The sequence below is a fragment of the Cydia fagiglandana genome, chromosome 15, assembly GCF_963556715.1.
Source record: "Cydia fagiglandana chromosome 15, ilCydFagi1.1, whole genome shotgun sequence".
Lineage (NCBI taxonomy): Eukaryota > Metazoa > Arthropoda > Insecta > Lepidoptera > Tortricidae > Cydia > Cydia fagiglandana.
Window position 1 is genome coordinate 12663876 of NC_085946.1, and position 21431 is coordinate 12685306.

General features: G+C 36.2%; 2 protein-coding genes across 4 annotated transcripts in view; one reads left to right on the forward strand and one right to left on the reverse strand.

Moving 5' to 3' along the window:
* The window catches only part of LOC134671404 (amyloid-beta-like protein), a 215766-nt gene that overhangs the window by 175300 nt on the left and 19035 nt on the right, over nucleotides 1–21431 (forward strand). The gene's annotated exons all lie outside the window — the stretch shown is intronic.
* LOC134671419 (V-type proton ATPase subunit D) overlaps nucleotides 1253–21431 on the reverse strand; it is a 354138-nt gene continuing 333959 nt past the window's right edge. The window contains exon 7 of the mRNA XM_063529274.1: nucleotides 1253–1265. The gene's annotated coding sequence lies outside the window, so the exon portion shown is untranslated. The remainder of the gene's footprint in view (nucleotides 1266–21431) is intronic.

Below are 21431 nucleotides of genomic sequence, written 5' to 3' on the forward strand. Positions count from 1 at the left end.
ACTATCTTTCATTTCTTCTAATCATTCTTTATTATTTTTGCCATGACCTTCGTAAAGGTTATCTTTCACGCAATAGAATGACTTGGTTTTTCTAGTTTTGTAATTAAAGTTAGCTTATGTTAGCACTGACTGCGTCCTACGCTGGCAGAGCGCCGGGCACAGATAGGTTAGATTTCTACATTTGTTGTACAACGTTTTATTTAGATATCTTATTGGTAAGTACTTATAACTTTTACATCTTAAATAAGCTAGATGGATTTTAATGTAATGGTTTTATTAGTCTCACCATTACCTATATCTTACTGAGCTATTTGTAATTGTAATGAATACAAATGTGACATCACATCCTTGAAACTCACTAACTACGCTCGTGTATACCATACTTAAAAGGGTAAAGAAGCCGGCACGGGACGTCTTGTAGGGTAAATAAATCTCTCAAGTGTTAATCCGGGTTCTTACCCGGGCGGATACCGAAACCCTAACCAGGGTATGGTTTGCGATAAGCTTGAGATTTCGCGTTATTGAATCAAAGTGGTAATGCTTGTATAGTGTCTTATCTTTATTATTTTCGCGAAAGGGCTATGCTCATTTTTGTGGACATCATTTCAGTGCATGATGTTTTTGTGGATGTCCTGAGGCTTATTCTGATTGTTATAACAGGTGAATACTGTGGAATTTCACCGAAGTTAACATATCGCTGTACTGCACTTGTGTAGGTAGGCTTCCTATTACTCAAAAAACATTCAGAAATAGGTAACTAACATAACAAATGATGGTAGAAAACATTCGATTTGAATTCATTCTTAGGAATTAATCAATATGGTCTAGACGTATTTACCTTGGGTCTACCTTCACCCGAGTCTGATAAAAATTCATGACTCACAGCAATGATACTGAATAACGAAGCTGCAAGGGGTAAATGCGACCCTTTTACCTTCGACTTTATTATTTATTCTTTATTCAAATAAGTATAAGTTTACAGCTATGCCAAGACTTGCGTTATTATTATTCTGCGCCAAGAAAATTATTTGTTTATTTATTTGTACTTTATTCCACGATTCAAAAGTAGGTACACATGGTGAAGCAATTATTTAGCAGTGGCGCTAGTGTGCACGTTGATGGACTCTTAAGGCATTTTCTACCAGCCAACCATCCAAACCAACCATCATATATTATATCAGCTTGCCTGGTAGAAAATGCCTGGTCGTTTATTTTAAGTATTTTTCTGAGAATTTATACCATTTTAAATTATCGCACCGGTCAACCTTCAATATATCTAAATCTTATTCCCTTTTAAAGCATAACTTTAACGGTGACGCCATCATCGACGTAATTTATAGTCTGTATCTTTAGGTATTTAAATAAAAGTAAATAAAATCTACCCTCAAATGACTCCTTAATAGGGAATGCAAATCAGTTATTTTCGGTTATTTTTTTGTATGGAAATCATCGGTTATTAACCGAAACCGCGGTTATTTCCATACAAAAAATAACCGATTTGCATTCCCTACTCCTTAAGCCAGTTGAGGGTAGATGCAAACATTACACGATCAAATAATGTAGGTTAAAGTCAGAACGTTCAGTGACAGATCCCGGCGGTTTTGTATTTGGTTGGTTAACCAATAAATGTTTTATCTACCCGAAAATGTACAAATTAATTGTTTACTCTTATTTAAATACTTAAAGATACAGAGATATGAAATGATAACAGTTAAATATGAATTGAACTATAATTATTGTACTGACTGACAGAATAATTTCATAATTTCGTACAACTGTTGTCATAATTTTTACGTTCTAGCTAAGCCTCCAACTCCATCAATCACTGTTCCGGCACAGTCCCTTTTTGCGCCTCCAGCCGCAGTACCCTCTTCAAACTAAATTTTACTTTATGAATGACTAGGAACGTCCCGAGTTTAAAGTTTAACTTAAACCGCTTTTTCGCAGTCGACGTTTAAACGAAGATAAACTACTTTCCTGGTCCGTGTGCAGAGCGACAGAGCCAGTTAAAATTGGGTTTAAATCTGGTTTTTACTCTGCAGTGTATAAAATACCTAATATTGACCGAAAGCTCCATTGAGATTCATGGGAATTTAGAGTGTTTGAAGTGATTCATTATATTTGATTGTTTGATTTCAGTGGAAGTGAAAACATTAGTGGGTTATGTTATTATATGCGAGAATCGTTATGTAATGTCATTATGACTACAATAATACAATTTTAAAGGGCCTGACAACGGCAATAAAAAAGATAACTGTAAGTAATTGCTCATGAAATTTGATTGAGTGAAGATTATAAATATCTGTATAGTTACTAAAACCAATTTACGATTTTATAATATAAAATATAACTGAAAATAAAATACGCTGCTGTAATTACTATTTAGTTTAAGTTTTAAAAACCAATACTCACTTTCAATAGGTTGAATTAACCCCACGCATAGTGACTTATCTTAATAAGGTATATGAAGTTATTTATCATAAACAGAATCCGAAATAAATTTCAGAACCCGAAAAAAAGTTACATGGACATTTGGACAACACAATTATTAGAAAACAATTTGTACCAAAATGAAGTGACCCCCTTATTTTCCCATTATTAATATGCTATCAAAGTAAGTTGAAGGAGCTTGTGAATAAATTGCCAGTCGGGCCAGGAATACAAATTAGTTGAGGTTATTGCTGCTTCAACACGCCAACGGCACTAATTGTTTGCCGGCCATTATTAGTGTTTACTTGCTGTAACTATGAGAACTACGTGGCCTTGTTATGAAGCAGTTTTGGTTAACGGTGCTCCTGTCTGGGCGTAGTTGATGCTCTTGGAACTGTGTAAGCTTTGGCAAGGAATTCGCGAAGTAAGCTATCCTTTTATTGGTATTCCATGACAGGTAGAAATCAAATTCAAATTTTAAATAGTTAATTTTGTTTTATAATATCAAAGAGCCATCTTTTCGAGCGATGACGATACCTTTGGCGTATGCGCGTGTATATATATGGCGACATTTTTTTTTTGGCATATATGGCGACAACAAATTTAACACAGTCATATCAGTGAAAGAACAAGTATCGAAGTCAAATGGCGTTCTAAAAGTTTTAATCAGTTGTCGAAAGATGGCAGTAAATTAACTGTGGCTACAAAAATTACTTTGACAATCCGCCTTTATACTAAACTCTCTTTCGTAATATGTGGTAGTATAATAGGTCTTACTCCAAGATATAAACCACCCACAGTATGTCCTAAATGCAGCTTTTCGTATTTTCCAGATAGATATATTCAAGCAGGCCGCTAGTGGCCGCTGCGAAGCTCAAAAGTGATCACGTTTTTTCATCTGTAATCTCTCTTCTTTTACTCGTGAAATGTTCATATACATGATGGCTTCCCTTTTGCACACTTAAATCTTCAAGCGTAAGCGTCATCCTAGATCTGTGGTGTTATCATCATTGGCCACATCATCTATTGTAGATATGCTAGTTGCGGCGCTTGTGGGTTTATGGGGTCCTGCATCGCCGTTGATGGCTATAAAGTCCTATAGCAGCGCGGCATTTCTTGCCACATCGATCGCACACAAAACGCGAGTCCGCAGGAGGTGGTAGAGCACTACGAAGAGTTTTTCGCTTAAGGTTCTCCAGCCAGTCAGTCAGTCACACGATGTACAAAGTGCAACCAAGAGTTAGGTACTGGTAGTTCAAGCCGTTTATCGATATATTGCATATTTAAATCTGTTTAATCCGCCGTAATGTGGTGTAGTACCGATAGATTTACGACCCAATCCGATTAATTTATCGGCGAGCCGTAGAGGAATTTAATATCATTAGGTTCGAGTGAAATATGTAAAAATTCCACGAATTCGAGGCATATCCCGGTTTACGGAGGATTTTCAATGGAGTCAAATATTTGCATTTTGAGATTTTAATAAATAAAAATATAAAAATAAATAAAAAGCTTTTATTTCAAGCAGTCAGTACCCATAGTGCATACAAAAGTAAGTTACTACTACATTAAAAACTAAATTAAGACTGTAAAAGGGTGGCACTCATATTAAACTTAAGTTAAAATTAAAGAATAAAATTAGGATTGCGCATGTTAAGTGCAGAGTCATTTTTTGTTCTGATCCATTTGAACAGAAATCCAGCGGTTAAACACCGGACTTCTTATATCGACAAAGACAGCCTTAAGTATTTTATTAATTAAGTCTTGTAATTAAAGTTACATATATATGGTAAAGTTTATCAAGGAAAATGAAAACGGGTCACATTGTAAGGGAACAAAATAAAGTGGGTATTTACGCATGTTATAAACATTCTGCCTAATTTAATTAAATCAGGAAAAGCGTGTAGGACGAATAAACACGTAGTAGCTACATACGAATTTCGTGCCCCTATATTTTATGTAACAGTATATTTTATTCAAATTTGTACAAAATTGTGCAAATTCCATCCACATTTTTTACTTCTTTGCATAACAAACAATGTCTTTCACAAAGTAATTTGCAATTTTAAATCTAATGCGTATTATCTTACAAAGCTTTTTAAACGTCTGAGCTGGAAAATGAAACCTGGTTAGCTCAAAACTATCTAAGTTGAAAATGCCGGGGAAACCTTCTAAGAGTTTAAATGAGATACAATAGTTTTATTTTCTTGCAACTAAGTTAGTTTATTTTTATATTAGATTAAGAATGTTAATTTGCATTGGTAAAATAGATTTACATTTATCTGCAGTTACATGGCTATTATTATTATTGTACATATAAGATTTGAGATTATCGGCTAGTTGAAAACATAATTTCAAAGATTTTATATAGGTGCGGTAATGAAGAAAATTGACGTTTCCACACTTTGTCTTAGCAAATAGGTTTAGATTATACGTTTCGCTTTTTAAGCTCGGTTAGCTTTCCAACTTTCGAAGCGAGTGCAAGCACAGAAGACATTGCAGCTCGTATTTTTTCAACATGGTGGCGAAAAATCCGTAGTAACGTTACGAAAATATTCACTACACAACGAAAATAAAAATACAGGACGACCAATATTCAAGCACCTAGGTCTTTGAATAACGAGTTATTTTTAGGTAAAATACTGAAAATACATGACAACGACACACACATTAAGCTAATACTGAAGGCAAGAAAGAAGACTAAATACGTAGCATATTCTGGCTTGTTCGAATATAAAATGTACAGTCAAGGAATTTAAATTCCGACCCATTTCGTACTTTGTCACAGTGACAATCAATATGAAAGCCGCTAGAGACCTCATACGGTTGTCACTGTGACAAAGTACGAAATGGGTCGGAATTTAAATTCCTTGACTGTATATTAATGTGTGTTCTGAAATATACCGCTTAATTTGACTGACTGAAACACGCAAGAGAGACATTTTATGTCTGTGCACGAAATAATGTGACATTTCATTGAAGAAAAGAATCTTAGCTTCTACCGTACCGAGCAATTTCATAAAAGTGCACAATTTGCTCCGATGCTAATTTTAACTCTTGAAAAATATTGTTCACGTAAACTCCATGCTTAGTGCGGTAAGTAAAACCGGGCAAGTGCGAGTCGGATTCGCGCACGAAGGGTTCCGTACCATAATGCAAAAAAAAAACGATCACCCATCCAAGTAGGTACTGACCACTCCCGACGTTGCTTAACTTTGGTCAAAAATCACGTTTGTTGTATGGGAGCCCCATTTAAATCTTTATTTTATTCTGTTTTTAGTATTTGTTGTTATAGCGGCAACAGAAATACATCATCTGTGAAAATTTCAACTGTCTAGCTATCACGGTTCGTGAGATACAGCCTGGTGACAGACGGACGGACGGACGGACGGACAGCGAAGTCTTAGTAATAGGGTCCCGTTTTACCCTTTAGGTACGGAACCCTAAAAAGTAGAATGGTGTGTAAGGACAGCCCCGAGAATTAAGTGCTGTGTCTCTAGACTTGCCAAGTGAAGTTTTAGGGTTGCCACTTCATTAAATTTGTACTTCGTATTGGACTCATTTGTGCAAGCATTTTATTGTGTTTATTTAGTGTAAAAACACTTGAAATGCCGTTATCCATCAAATTTAGTTTTAGATTCATATTAATTAATATTAAAAAAATAATATTTGTATTTTTTATTATTATCGTCCAAAAATAAGTATTAAAATAAGCGATAGATAAGAGACATGGTTACGATAATAACATCGATCCTAATAATGACGATTTTATAGTAGGATAGTCATCTTTAAAACAGGTTCGGTATGGAATTTAGTGCTCAGTGCACTAAATTGCATAACAATTCATGCAGCAGGTAAATCTATTGGAATACATATACGAGTACGTACGAGTTAAATTAAAGACAGATAAAACTGTAGTAACCGGAGATAAAGTAAAAGAGTTTTACGGACATTAAGTGCTGCGCGCCACTAGACTTGCCAAGTGATGCTGTAGGGCTGTCACTTCATTAAGGTTTCTTTTTTAATTTGTTCATCTGCCTGTGGAACGGGTTTGAAGTACCCTTTTATCTTTGCCGCTGTCTTTAAGTGGAAGAAGTTATGAGAATCTTATTAAATACTTTTAATGTGTATCGATTATACATGAAATATGCATATATGAAATCAATGCTCAAGTTGAAGCTACATACATTTTATAGTTAAAAAAAGGCTATAAGCAATAAGCAAGGCTCTTGAAAGATAAGAAAAAGTCAACTACAGAATAGGCAAGTATTTGATATAGATATGTCTGCTGTAAGTTGATCCCAATTGTTTATTTTCCTCTCTGTTAACCCCGGCGAGGTTAGAGATTTGTTGGGGGATGTCATTTACAGACCTTCAATATTTAAGACTTCTTAAGCATTCGACAATAACAATAGTTTGACATTGGAACCGAAATGGGTCTAGTATATTTATACAAAATTAAACTTCAAGCAACATTTCGGACACAGACAAAATCCATAACAATTTCAAAACAAGAAATTTAAGCCAAAATCGGGCACAAGGCTTCGAATTATTAGGTGCCGTTCTCATATAATTTGTATAGGTATATTAAATTATTCATCTTGTTCAAATATTATTTTAATTAATCCTGGTTGCCTTGAAAACCAGCGCCATGACTAAGTATCTTAGTCATCGGCATATGCTGAGATTGCTGAGTGGCATCCATTTTGGTGTTAGAATATATTAGAATAAGATGTATTATAGGTTAAGTTTTATGTTTGATACCAAATAAAGTATTTCTATTCTATTATATTCTATTCTAATTCACATCCCTATTCGCGATAGCGAATTCTTGAACTTTAGTGCATCATATAACTCCCAAATATAAAACTGTAAGGTGAGCTAATCTTAACAATTGCCCTTCCATTGCATTTTCCCCATCAGATTAGGGAAAGCACAACTAAAGTGTAACCATTAAACTTTATCGATATCGCTAGGATAGATGCCCTTATGCCATCAGAGATTCGTTTAATAAAATTGCAAGTTATATTTCACTACCTAAAGCAGCACCACTGGCCGCCGATAAGCTCCTCGCTATGGTTTTTAAGCGCGTTTCAAAAGTTGCAATGTTGCCAGTGTTCACTTGTCGGAGTCCTGACCTTCTGAACACTTCTACATACTAGATAACTAGATGCCCCAGTAGTTTACCTAACTATTTTTGGTTACCTAATTATTGATAGACCTTTACATCGAAACAATTTTAAACTGAATAATTTCAAACTGTTTTTGACTTTAATTAATTTAACTAACTTTAAATATTTATTATACAAATAATAACAAGTGCCTAAACAACAACTTAAATGCGCCTAACTTATTTTGTCTTGGTTACATAAAAGGGGTCTCCTTGATTGTCTCATCTTCTTTTGATCTTATTATCTTGAATAAATTAATTACAAGCCTAGATTTTACGAAGTAATAAAATTATAGGTACCTATACCTACATATTCTGTACTGTTATTAGCGGGACTTTAAACCTTTTTAAATGTAAATACTTTTTTATTTGCAACTAAGTATTTTCCAGTTAAGAAGGTACTTAATTGTCCTAGTTTTTTGTCATCATTAGATCTTAATTGTCTCCTCTCTTCGTTTGATGTAAAATCTTGAATAAATTAATTATCAGGGCGGTTCCATTATTTCGTATAAAGTGCTGACGGCGACCCTAGGCCGTGTCAGCCACACGAGTGGTGGCACCATCTACATACATTAGCATAAAAAGGAAAGTTAGGTGGATTTTAATTCGCCCGCCTGCTTAAGTCCTAGCTTTTTTAATTAACATCGAATTAAATTTGTGTCCAATAGCCTTCTGTAGGTAATAATTTAAAGTATATTTGAATTTCCTTCATAAAATATTCTCGGATAGACCCCTAAGTGTAAGTGTAGGTACCTAATGGGTTTACTCATCTCATAAAGTGTTGTTTCTTCTATAATGTTTCATGATTTTCAAAATGAAGACAAATTTATATAAGATATTATTTAAGATTATTAAGAATTCTACTTTTTAAAATAAAAATTCGTCAAATTGAGAAGTTCTCAGTACCGAAACGGTAACCGTGTCACCGTTACTTTTGCAAGTTAAGTTCCCTGTATTGCAGTGCAGTTAAAACTGTTGACTTTTAACATAGCTCGTAAAATGCTGCACTGTTTTATTCAACAGGGCTGCCGAAGCATTCCGGCTGCCAGTTGGCAACCGTTCTAAAGTGTTCTACAAGGTTCTAAAGTGTTCTACAAGGTTCTAGAGCGTTCTACTGCGAGTTCTGGGCCACCGGCCTTGACTTGAATGCCGTTAAAATGGTTTTATTCCCTAGCCTTCTTGGCGAGGTTAACTTCGTTAATTTGGGTAGCTGAGGGCGGAAGTGTGCTAACATGGAAAAATTTAAGCAAGGAAAAACGAAAGAAAATACGTTACAATCCCGGCACGTAATACGAAGCGCATACTTTTATTCTAAATGTGAAAATCGTGAAAGTTGTTTGATTGAATCAAGGAAACTGTCTGTTTTTTTAATGTTTGGTAATAACATGCTTTTCTCCCAAAAATTTGTATCAAATGATAGATTTAAGTACCATTTTGGAGTACCACTCAAGCTATGTCGAGCAATACTATAAAAACGTCAGTCATAGATAAGACTCACTCTGTATGTTTAATAAAAAAAAAAGGAAACCCGCTTTTTCTATTAATTAAATGTATTCTTAACTAGCTGACTTTCAGGCACAGGAGTATATTTATTTATAAACTTCCATTTTAGTGGTTATTTCTTGAAACTTATAGCATATTAAGTTTTAGTAATATCAGCGCGTAACGGCGGCAACAGTTGCCGTAATCGCCGCTTAGGACACTCTTTACTGCAGCGACACCACAGATTACTTGCACAATAAATACAGCATATTTTAATCTACTGAGACCCAGAAGCATTTTGCCTTGTTTTGAATTTGGAACTTACTCAATAACAGTTCATAATACAGTCAGCAGCAGAAGTCGCTATACACTCCAGGTGCTCAAAGAGAGGTAAACGTTTAAACTGTCAAAAAGTTGTTGACTGTCATGGTAGTATTTACTTGTGAGCGCTCAACGTGTCACAAATATGTTAACAGTCGCTATTCATTAATTTCTACACTTACAACAAGTCACTGATACCTTAGCTGTCAAAAAACCAATGGTATCTAAGCGGTCAACGTGTCAAATATATCTGAACAATATGGAAAAATAGACTTTAAAGCATACAAGTATGGTCGAATATTGAATAAAAGATAGCCATGCTAATTTCAGGTAAAGCGTTTTGACAATCATCGAAAGCAGTACAGTCTTGTCATCACATACATCTATCTCACGTTTTGCCCTTCAACCATTTGACAGGAGCCTCTCGGTCAACTTACTGCAAACTATTTCTTTTAACAGAATCGTCAAGACGAATGACACATATTAGCAAAAGCTAACTGAAGCCGAATTTAGAGCCAATTGTCAAGGCACGTCGTGGTCTCAGTAACAGGCGTTTGCTTTTCAAAGCAGAGACCGCGGGTTCAAATCTCAGTCGTACGCACCTAGAGATTATTACAGCTTTTTGTTTTTTTTTTGGGTTTCATTTCTATTATTAATAATTTGTGTCTTCTGGTTTTATGTTAATTTCGCATTAGTTTACTTATATAATTTTTGAAGATAATGTCACATGTAGCGTATGTACGACTTTCTGTCAGGACGTTGTAGGTTTGAACCCGCAGTGGGCGTTACTTAGATTACTCCTGTGCGGAATGCTATTTGATATTTACTACTCAAAAATCACGTTTGTTGTATGGGAGCCCCACTTAAATCTTTATTTTATTCTGTTTTTAGTATTTCTTGTTACTTATAATAGCGGCAACAGAAATACATCATTTGTGAAAATTTCAACTGTCTAGCTATCACGGTTCCTGAGATACAGCCTGGTGACAGACGGACGGACGGACGGATGGATGGACAGACGGACGGACAGCAGAGTCTTAGTAATAGGGTCCCGTTTTACCCTTTGGGTACGGAACCCTAAAAATGCTGGTCTCTTCGAAAACTGACTAAATTAAATTAAAGGATATGAAAACAATGCATTTTATTAATTTCAGACATCATGTTTCATAGTAACATTTATTGCTTAAAGACCTACACAATCGATATCTAAATAGAAATAGTCTTAGTTTTATTTTTCAAAACGTTCGGGGTTCGATTCCCGAGCTGAGTACACATTTTTTTTAATGTATGAATGCAGTTTTTCGTGTTACTAAAATCGATGACATGATTCCTAAGAAGAGATCGGTGTATATCTTATAGTATCAGATTTTCCCATACTGGCCGATCTAAATGGGCCACCCTGTATAGTATATTTTACTACAATAAGTGGGCTAAATAAATATATTAATATAGTTATATAATATTGTGGAGTGTAGACTGTAACTTTTAGTGAAGGGGTTCGTTGGGTGAAGCGTAGAAACTCGCCGCTGGAACGCGCTGGCCGCTGTGCTGTCTCGAATTCCGCTATACCTCCATTTACCGGTATATGTGTTGTGTGAAATAAAAACACATATGTCTGATTTTAATTACTGGAGAGTGTTCAGGCAAGTGATAGAGTTAAGCTCTCTGAGTTCTCTGAATAAGCTACAAACGGCTCGGGTTTATATAGGAATGGCCGGGCGGTATGTATCTTTGAACTAGTGGATATTATATGCAGAGTAAGTTTTATTTATTTCTGCCAATCTCGTTAATTATAAGCACGTATGAAAGGAGCACGAATCCTAGACTTATAAATAGATACAATATTAAGCACGTATGAAAGGAGCATGAATCCTAGACTTATAACTAGATATAAAACATTCCACGCAATTCATTTAACATAATATATGAGCACAAAGTAAAACATGATATACAAAAGTAAAAATAGCAACCTAAACGTAAAGACTAATCTAACACATGCATGAACCCTAGCTATTTACGACAAATATGATCAATGGTTTGGAAGAACAGCCGCATATAACAGTTAAAATAAAAAAAACCGATCATTCTAGTAGAACCTACTTGTTTATTGTATAAGTTTGACACTTAACGATAAAATACTTCTTTAAGAAAGGAGGTGTCAATTCGTAGTTTAAAGTTAAACAGATAAAATGTTGATGCTTAGTTACCATTGAAATAACAACTGCTTAGCAACTGGTGGCACCCTGGCTGCTGACGTACGTGATTGGCAGTGCGTGTAGGTATTAATGACAGCAGCTTGAATTTGATTGCTTAGTTACCACTGACTTTTTAACCGTTATTGTCATTGTGATTAAATAAGGGTGTATGTGTTAAAGAAAAACTCAGAAGTTAAGGTATTTGTGACGAACTGAAAGCCTACGTGAAAATGACATCTTAGATGTCCTTATTTTTGTGACTATTGAAGTGTATATGTTTTCTTGGACACCTTGCCCGCTCAGGTATATCTGCTGCTGACTGTACATAAATTGTAAAAGATGTAGGTACAGTCGCCATCAAATATATCGGAGCAGCCGAGGTGGTCAAAAATATCTGAACACGCACTCTAATAGAGCCTTGAAAATAGAGGCGTGTTCAGATATTCGTGAGCACCTTGGCCGCTCCGATGTATCTGATGGAGACTGTACCTTCATAAATTTGCATTCTCCACGCATAGGCGTGAGACGGCGATCGCTAATTTCAGCGTTGCGTTTACGTTTAGGACTTAATTAATGTAAAATACCAGATGAAAGTGCAGCATATCACAACGAGCACCATGTAAACGCCCACCGAGGGTTCCGTACTTTTTAGTATTTTTTGTTATAGCGACAACAGAAAAACTTCATCTGTGAAAATTTCAACTGTCTAAGCTACCACGGTTCATGACATGAGTTACAGCCTAGTGACAGACAGACAGACGGACGGACAGAGGAGTCTTAGTAATGGTCCCGTTTTTACCCTTTGGGTACGGAACTCTAAAAACGGTGTATGTTAAGTACAGACTTGACGCTTTAAAATAAGGAGCCCATCGTAGGTAGTCCAGGAGAAATACTCTTCATTACACCTAAAAGTATAGTACATACATACTTTATATTAAAAACTAAGTCGACGCTCTTTTGCGAACTTTAGTTATCTTTGGCATACTTAAAAATAGGTACTAGGCAAGTACTATGATAACTGATAACGGTAGTATTATGATAACTGATAACGTATGCAACACATAAAAAAAATAAGTTCATAAAATTTTATACCTCTAAAAGTGGCCACTGACGAGCCTTTCAACAGTCCAAATAGCGTGGCTGCAATCCAAAATCGGTCCGTGAATATCAAAAACGTACAATGTTTAATACTAGGATGCCGTCCATTTGGATGAATCCATTGTAACGGAATCCATTTGGAAGGCTCGTCAGTGGCCTGCTTAAGTTTCAGTCTCAAACGCAAACCAGCAAAACTCTGACATCCATGTAAACCACTCTTCGCGTTTTATAACATTTTTAAAAGTATAAAACGTATACGAGTTGAAGTCTTTTACTAGTATCAAACCTTATACCAACCTTTTACAATGTAACCAGTTTAAAAACCTCTTTTAAAGTCAGCACTAAAAATATGAACCGAAACTTACAAACCGAAATACCGACGGCACTTGGAAATGAAATGGTTATTTAGATTCGGGTGCAGGCAAATCTGATGCGGAACGTCTAGACGGGGCATAATGTTATTTTGACAAGGTACTATTTTATTGTAGGGTAGTTGTAACACCTTGCTGCTATGCATGTTAAAGTACTTTATCGAACTACAGCATTCTGAGGCTTGCCAAAGCTTTTCGAAGTCGTTCCGTTCGCGTGAGTTTGGATTTTATTGTAAAACATAAATTTTTACGTACTTATTCGGCAACATAAGATAAATTCACTGCACTGGAAAAAATACAGCTAATATAATTAATAACTATCAATTCACTTTGAACAGATTTTTTTCACACAAAGTGTCTAGTTTTTATCACTCTTTAGTCGACTTCCGTGGTTTCGTATAATATAGGTGTATTTTGTCCAACCGAAAAGAGATAATAAGTACACATCTCTTCTTCTCCCTGCCCTTATCCCACGTGGGGTCGGCACCACATGTTTTTCTCTTCCACTCTCCTCTGTCTTTCGTCACCGCAGCACTCACTCCTTTCTTTCTCATATCCTCTTTCACACAATCCACCCCACGTTACCAGATATTCCAGATAAGTACACGTATCAAATGAAAATCAGTTTATCATTAATAGTTATTGCATTCACAGCTACGATAAAACAATGTTGTTAAATAGGAACCTTATGGTAATCGTTAAAAAAATGGTATCATCTTGGGTCGTCCCATTCGTTTTTCGTCAAGTTCTTAAATTAGTCCTATTCTGCTTCGTCACTCATTCTACATTAAAAGCCACCGACGATTGTGACGAATGTAGAATGGGTGACGAAAGCAGAATAGGACTAATTTAAGAACTTGATGAAAAACGAATGGAACGACCCAAGACGATACCAAAAAATATTTAGATCGCTACTTATGTTCAATAGGTATGGGTGGGTAAGCTTTAAAAAAACCTAGTTTAAAATATACTTAGGTACATTAACTATAAAAGCCTTACTAAAATGCATGGAGTTTCTAAACCGCTAATATAAGAGCCATTATATTAAATAGCCGCAACACACATGCACGTCATAAATCCTCGATACATGTAATAAGCCTTCTTATCGTAAAAGCCTTGTTAAGGCGGTGGCACACTAAGAGAGTGTTTTTTTACGTATTGTAAATTCAATTTTAAAGATTAGAGGAGCGTTTCTTTTATTTTTTGCCATTTTTATATTTTGTGACATTTTTAGCACTTTTGTGTTATTTCTACTCAGAATCACGAGCTCTTTCGATCTTAATGGGATAAAAAAATGTCCCAGAGTTTTTTTTTACTACAGTGTTACCTATCCTATTTCCCCATATACTTTGTATGGCGGTAACAAAAAGGAAACTTTGAAAAATGTATGGAAATTTTAGGACACTTTTTTTCAGGAAGAGCGTACTCTGTATTTTGCTTGTATTTTGTTTATCAAAGAAATATATTTACCATCAGATCTTAAGATCCCGAAAAACGATTTCCGATACCTGATTTCGCATTTTGTTTTTAGTATTTGTTGTTATAGCGGCAACATAAATACATCATCTGTGAAAATTTAAACTATCTAGCTATCACGGTTCATGAGTTACAGCCTGGTGATAGACAGACGGACAGCGGAGCGGAGTGTAATAGGGTCCCGTTTTCACCCTTTGGGTACGGAACCCTAAAAACATTACCCTACCTCCTTCAACCGTTGGATAAAAATCCACTTCCCTCCATGCGTCTCGAGCTTACCAAGTTATGCTAGTATTTATCAATCTGCCGTATTCGAACTTCAAGATATTCACAAGAGACGATACATACTAAATCCATTATAGATACGTTATACATAGTTTAGATATCAACTAGTTGTCTTTTGCAGCGCAATTCGGGCTACCAATCAATGTCACTTTTGCGTTAGGTAGAGTAAGATATCTATTAGATGTGAATTGGATCTCTAAGTCATATCCTGTGAAAATTGTTCAAGAGTATCTCCAGAATCGCGCAAATGTCAAATTTGACAGGTTAGATCTTAAACATATCGTTATTGTATCTTGGAGATGTCTAAAAGATATCTAATAGATATCTATTTCAAAATCCGAATCGAGCCCAATGTTACCATTAATCTTGGGGGCAAACGACGTTGTAAACGCGCTTTTACGTGCCCTGGCTTGTTGGCGGGTTATTATAATTAATTGTACGTCATATTATCCTCTAATATAACCTTCGATAGGTTTTATGTTGTTTATGTTGACATAGGCGGGTCACGTTAAAGAAAAATGAGGATATCCCTAATTATAATTATTGGTTCAGGATTGATATAAAATTTTGATTTTGGTTGCAATGGAAAAAAATCATGTTAATCACCTAATTCGCTTATTTATTTCACAAATGATGTCATTATTAATAAAATCGCTTTGACGGTACAAGAAAAGTTTTTAGTTGGCTTAAGCGAGAGGTATTGCAATATTTTATGAAACCATGCAATGCAAAGCTTTTATAGGCCAATTTTATTGGGAACGACGAAAATATGGAACTATTTATATAAAGAAGGATAATCTTGATTTAGAAAACTACTACTCGTCTACTCTGTACTCTTCTCGTCCATCAAATGTAGACTGCTCGCTATGTTTCAATGTTGGTTGCATACACAAACTGATAGGGCATTTTAACTTGCACTTCAAAGCGCGACTTAAGTCGTGTTTCAGTAACGTCTAACCCAGTGGCGGATTTGCAGTCTTTGCCGCCCTAGGCCCCAGGCCTTGTGGCCGCCCCTTTCTCAGCATCAGCACCCATCATATTGACTACATTTAGGTCAGGCAACAAAAAGGTACTATAGAGGGAAATGCTTGGGACACATTTTTAACTTAGTAACTTTATTTGGACTCTTTAGGAGGTGAACATATCAAAAGTCCCCTTGAGCGGGGTAGGGGAGTTTGGTTTGAAGGTCACATTTTTCGGTTTTTCGCATATTATATCTCAGAAACTACACGTCCTTGTGATATGATCATGTGATCATGGGAACATAGGTTTTGCGAAAAAAATAAGCAAATACTTACCTATTCATTTTAAGTGACAGACCAATAGCATTGACTTTTAATGTACCTACAAAAACATTCAAAAAATCTAAAAAAGAAACAAGAAAATCCTTTTTTTTGCTATACCTATAATCCTCGGAGTAATTAACAATGGAGCCGCCATTAACAGGCGTTCCCCTCTGTCGAAAATAGGCGGCCAATGGTCAACCACATGTCAACCATATGTATGGACTGACGTTTATCTGACATGACGTACCTATACATTTGATGTGCCCCTCCCCCGCAAAAAACGGCAGACTATTTTGTACCGAAAATTTTAGACATGGCGTCTCCGTTGTTAATTACTCCGAGCTATAATCATATCTTTTTTTTTTCCTTCTTTTGGCCTCCAGCGAATTCCTGTGAGAAGTTTAAAGGGCAAATTACCTACATTTAGACCCAGAGTTTCGGAGATAAGGGGGGGAGGGGAATTGTCATTTTTTGCCTATTTTCTTGAATAACTGCTAAACTATTTATCCTAAAATTATAAAAAAATATATATTTGAGATTCTTACAATGAGCTCTTTGATTTGATATGTAACACGATATAGTTGAAAAACTTTAATTTTAAATTTTCTCATTTACCCCCCAAAAATGGCCTCCATATTTAAAATTCATTTATTTACGTTACACGCCCATCTTTGGGTAACAAACATACATATGTGTGCCAAATTTCAACTTGATTGGTCCAGTAGTTTCGGAAAAAATAGGCTGCGACAGACGGACAGCCAGCCACGAGTGATCCTATAATGGTTCCGTTTTTTCCTTTTGAGGTACGGAACCCTAAAAACGGGGAACAAGGCGCGAACGCGTCAACAATCTGCGAAATCGACGCCACAGTCGCGTTCGCGGCTTGTACGAAGTACGAAGTCAAAGATTGTGTTTCAAGCATTTCCCTCTATATGTACCTTTTTTTGAGAATTCGTTGCTTGGCCTAATTTTGAGTTTTTTTTTTGTTATCATCAGCGAATTTTTTGTCACAATTTGCCGCCCCTAATATCTTGCCGCCCTAGGCCCGGGCCTACTGTGCCTTATGGGAAATCCGCCACTGGTCTAACCGTTACATTCCTGACAAAATGTATGTGATTTGATATTGACCGTCAGTTTTGAAACGATTGCTAACCGGCCGTTAAAGGTGCATAGTTAAGTGAAAATGCCCGATAATTTGGTGACTACATTACACATTTGCTTACTAACTATATCTATCTCTTATTTATTGCCGTCACAATAACATCAACTTGACCGAAACTAGGAAAGTTTGAAGTACATTCGTTTAAGGATCGTGTGAAGTCTCCGTTCTCCAACTTTCGCAATATCGCCACAAGTGTGTGCGGCCCCTGTTTGCGTTAATATTAAATCTTAGAGTACAGTCGAGGACAAGCTGAAGTTTAACTAGTCGGTAACTGTACCAGCAAACACTTTAGTGATTATTGATCACTTGATCAGACAAGCTGGGGATAAAAATAGAAGACGTTCTTACGGCTCGATTCGGAAAATGAATTAGACTTCAACAAGTTAACATATGGATAATTTAATAGTACATTACTACAGAGGCTGGGACGAAAGGGGTTGCCGGCCGAAGACATATAGACGGCCGAGCGAAGCGAGGCCAGATAGGTCTGAGGCGGGCAACCCCATTTCCCGCCGAGGTATGTATATATAGTGCTTTTCTCAAACATGCAATGAAATAAATAAAACATACCCATCTATGGTTTTCATAATATAGTGGTTAACACAGTTCCCTCATTTTCTTTTGATAAATGTTAGACGGGTGACGGCAGTTACCATCCAGAGCAAAGTCGAAGGTTTCACAGTACGAGCCAAAACGTTGGCTATCAACATTCGCCATAATGAAGACAGATTGAGTAATAATTGGCTGTCATCAGCGCCTATTAATTTCGCCCAGCTTATTTACGCAGCAATCGTGATGTGATTTATCACAATGCCTGGAAATATTAAGCCCTTGATAATAAAACAAATGAACTCAAATAAGTTATAACATCAAGGGTTTAAAGCCAACATTTTAGCTGGACTCCTAATCGGCAATAAAATTGCTGTATAATGCTGTACGCTTCATAAACGCTGCATGCTATGGTTTCGAAAAAGCCCCAGAATATGCAAATAACCTCTCCAAGTAATTATTGCCTACTTTAATTTGAATAATTAGACATTATGCGGCTTTCAATTCAATTTACCTATTGTTTCCCAAGCAAATTGTAGGCATTGTAATAGTTCTAGTGCGGTGGCAGCGGCACGATTCCAATTGTTCTACACACTACAACTACAGCAATAACTACAACATAGACATAACTACAACACAGACATAACTACAACAAAGACATAACTACAACACAGATATAACTACAAGTTGCCTCGTTACTGACTGACGGCAGTTCGCATTCGAGATCGTATTAGACACAGTTTGGAGACTTTGGAGTTCCATTTTGAGATTATTAAGGATTGGTTCGTGAGCACGAGCGTAGTAATGGAATATAGCGTTGCTAGGTATTTAGAAGTGTTCATCTCTCAACTGTTTATTACTGTAGTGGATTAACATTGAGAATACTTACTGTTGCTAGGAGCTAGGAAATCTGGTTGATTATACAACAGTGATATTTAGAACAGAAGACGAAGAGTCGTTATGAGTATTAGATGCCTATCTCAATAGCTATTACATCATTTTGGAAAAGACCTGATACTCTACAAATTGCTTGATCGATTTCAATAAAACATAGCGGAGAACCACCGCAAGAAAACTCGCTTACACATAAAAAACCCCGCATCGAAATCGGTCCATCTTTTGGAGTGCTACGATGCCACAGACAGACAGAATGTTGTGCGTCCAAAGCTAAAACGGCCGTTCTTGTTTTGAGTTCCTAGATCGACGAATCCAGCAACATAAAAACTAGTCTAATGTATTCAAAAGGTACTTAAATACACATACAGTCCGTAGCGGCCCCCCTTTTTTCAATATCTTTCGTTAAATTTAAATAATCACGATTATTTAGCTGTGGCGCTAGTGTGCACGTTGAAGGGCTCTTAAATTAGGCAGTATCCTTCTTTGAAGTACAGAGAATCTGTTTGTCCACCTTATCTGTGCAACTATAGGTATGTTTATTTACCCATAACTCCGAAGTTGCGGGACAGTCGGCGAGCTAAGAGGCATTATGTGTAACGTCGGACGCGCGAAGTTCGTGTTGGGACCCGAGTTTGCACTTAGCGCCCTGCGCGAACTCGCAACTGTTGATGTGGCTTTTGTTTTATGGTGTCGTTAGAAACTGACATTTTTAACAGAAGCAGTGTTGCCACCCTTGGCATAAATGATGCCAGATCTGGCATATTTTTACTCGCTTTGGCACCAAAATTTTCCATTTAGCATCTGGCATATTTTTTAGCATAATTTAGTCTAAGCCAAGTTTGCACCAAATTGGCAGCAAAATATGCGCCATCACCTTATGTGGTTCATATTTTCATATGAATGTTGACATTTGTGTACGGATGGACGTCAACGGACTATATCAAGTTGATCAATCAGATCTTGTCAGTAGAAAAAGGATGTAAATTTGAAAAAGTAGGTGTTTTAAGTGTCTAATTTCAAGTGATATTTTAGCATTTTTTTAGCATAGGTGTTTCAAAAATCTTTGGCATAATCTAGACATTAGTCTAGCATTTTTTCAAAATCCGAGTTGGCAACACTACATGCTTACTAGCCCCGATGCAAATGATTTCGTCTAGTTCCGCGCAACAATTTTGTTTAATTATTTTAATAAATTTTACACATAAACATATAATGACCCAGTAATGGGAACCATAATAGCAATGTTTAATGTAGTTTATTTTGATCGTATAATAAAATTGCATGAGACTCTTATTGCTGAAAAAAAGGACTTTTCAAAAACGTTGTCCAAATCATATTGTCCTCTCCTACAGCACTGCTGCATGCATGGGCTCGAAACAAAATTGTCAGTACATTGGCAGAGCCCTATTGCTTTCCCTGGTAATAGCCCTTTTCACAGATGTTGTAATCCTACCCGTCAAAAAAAAATCATTATGTTTTTTCTTTCAGTACAAACGGTATTTCTTGTATTTGGATTTAGTTATTGCAGAGTATTACCATATAAAATTAAATTACATTAGTATAAGCATTAAATATTAGCAATTTTTAAACAAAAACATTATTTTTGAACAAACGCGAGAACCTCAAAAAATGGGGTCACCTGACGAAAACATATGCATCGGGGCTCGTAGAAGGAGGAGGTTCTCAATTTGTTAGAAATATTTATTTGTTATTGCCTGTTGCAAATTTACAAACTGAGTTTGTTTAATTCTTAGAATGTAATTATGGTAGGTACTATATTGTTTCTAATACATTTCTTACTTAGAGCATTTAATAACTGGAGTCTCCTTTAAGAGCTTACCCCTCTGCCGAAAAACTTGCACAATTGTGCAAACTTTTGTATGGACTGACATGGCTATTTGTACGTTACGTACAAATCATGTAGAAATAGCAATACATTTGACGTCCTCTCCCCCGCAAAAATCGGCACTGTTTCGTACAGAAAATGACAGCCATGACGTTTCCAGTTACTAAATGCTCTAAGAATACATATAATGATTAAGTATAAGAACATTTGGATCAAGTGTTTAATGAATTACATTGAAACATACTTTAACAATTACTTGTGTTCAAATTATACACATAATTACCTACCAAACTTGTCATTTTCGAATCTTCGCATTTTCGCATTTAAGTAAGTATACTTTAAAATTTTGTAGCAAATAAATAATTTACTGTACAGTTATCTGAGACTGTTACTGTACCTATAAAGATTGTTACCACCTGGCACAAGAGAAAAATGGGTGACCTGGAAGTCTCTGAATAGATTAAGATCGGGAGTTGGCCGATCCAAAGACAACATCTTGAAATGGGGATTCAACCCGGGACAGAGTGATGCACTATTGCGGATGTGGCGACCTACAAACAACACAACATATATGATGCAGTGTTCCCTGTGTTCAACTATGTGCACTACAGAAGAACTCATAAGAGCTACCCCTCGGGGGTTAGAGGTGGCAAGATATTGGCAAAATATTATCTAGTTATGATCCCTTCACACGATAAGAAGAAGTATGAAGATTGTTGAAATCACCACTGTTCGGTCCATCCCAAGTCAGCCAGCCCATTTAGCGAACTCGCTTACCGGCAGAACGACTGCTAATTAAGGAGTTTTCGCTCCGCCAGCCACTAGTTGGCTAATTTGCTGTATTTGCCCAAAACTTGCTATTT